Consider the following 1,532-nt stretch of genomic DNA (forward strand, 5'->3'; position numbering starts at 1 on the left):
CAACAAACATGGATGTACAAGTGTCTCTGCAATAGGATGAGTTCTTTGGGTATATGCCAAGGAGTGGTATAACTGAGTCAAATGGTATGTTCATTTGTAGTTTTTTAAAGAATTCTTCACACTGTTTTCCATATGGGTTAAGCAAGTTTGCAATCCTACCTTCAGTGGATGAGTGTTCCCCTTTCCCCACATCCTCTCCAACATTTAATATAATTTGTTCTCTTGATCTTAGCCGGTCTGACTTGAGTAATATGAAATCTTAAAGTGGTTTCAAATTGCATTTTCCTAATTACTAATGATGTTGAACACCTTTTAAGATGCTCTTAGCCCTTCCCCCCTCCCAGGAGCCCATATGCTCTATAATCTCTGTTACTGTCAACTGTTTGTTGACGCCCCCAGCCATTCTCCAGTTCTTGTCCCCTTCTTGAATCTGGTCAGCCTATTTAGAGTTCCTTGTTTTAGGAAAACTAGCTCTTCCTCATCTAGCAGCATCAGTTGCCGCTGTTCCTTTAGATAAGATTGAGGTCTTCAGTTCATTTTCCCTGTTCTATGCTGGGTTACTGTCTGGGAATCTCCTGGGCCAATGTGGCCAATAACTCAAAGGAAGGTATCTCCTGTCTGGGATTGTTGCTTGGTATGTAGCTTTTAGCTATACACATGGACTCATAAAGAATTATACTGATCTCTTTAATCTTTGTTTATACTTTCATTTTGGATGTTTAAGACCACAGTTGGCACAGATAAACCAATTTATTTTTACTACTCTAAAGGTCGTTTGAGGATCTGTTCCTCAAGGGTCACATGGGCTTAGGAGGAGCCTCTGGCTCCTTTCTTTTACTAGTTCCATCTATGTGAAGGGAAATCAAAGGTCTTACTTGATGAGGGCTGGCTTCACATGGAAGCATGGAGGAAATGTTTCCTCTGTGTTGACTTTGTAGACTGGAAACTGGTTCAAGTCTATTTGGTGGGGTCTCCATGGCCTCCTTGATCAAGAGGACAGGTGATGCACCACAGTTACAGGACATTTTGAGAAATGTTCATAGTCACCTGGAGCTTACTCAACCTAGTAGGACAAGGAACAACAACCGTCCTTTATCTCTCTCTGACTAAATTAGTATAGGCCTCAAAGTATGGCTGTTAGACATCCACGAAGGTTAATTCCAAAGTCTGGTTCTCTTAATTATCATGTACTATGTAGATAAAGCTTGGGAAAAGGCCAAATATTCTCAAATAAACCTTACCTAGACATGTATTATATTCCTTGAGCTAGTTGTATGTATAATGTGTCAGTACATTGTTGGATTAATATGGTTCCCTCTGGCTTTTTAAAACTAGCTAGGCATTATTTATCTCTCACATTGTCTAACGCATCCACCGTGGTTTCCCCATTTAACTTGCCCCCAGTTTTCCCATTTCTCTCTTAATAATACCTTTCTCCTATGGTCCCACGTCTCTTGAGCTCCTTCTTTCCCTTTATCCCCAAGGTTCCTTGTATAACCCTCCCTTCCCCTCCTCTTAAACTAACCCAATTT

This window comes from Nannospalax galili, unplaced genomic scaffold (assembly GCF_000622305.1).
Source record: "Nannospalax galili isolate Female #2095 unplaced genomic scaffold, S.galili_v1.0 scaffold1678, whole genome shotgun sequence".
Lineage (NCBI taxonomy): Eukaryota > Metazoa > Chordata > Mammalia > Rodentia > Spalacidae > Nannospalax > Nannospalax galili.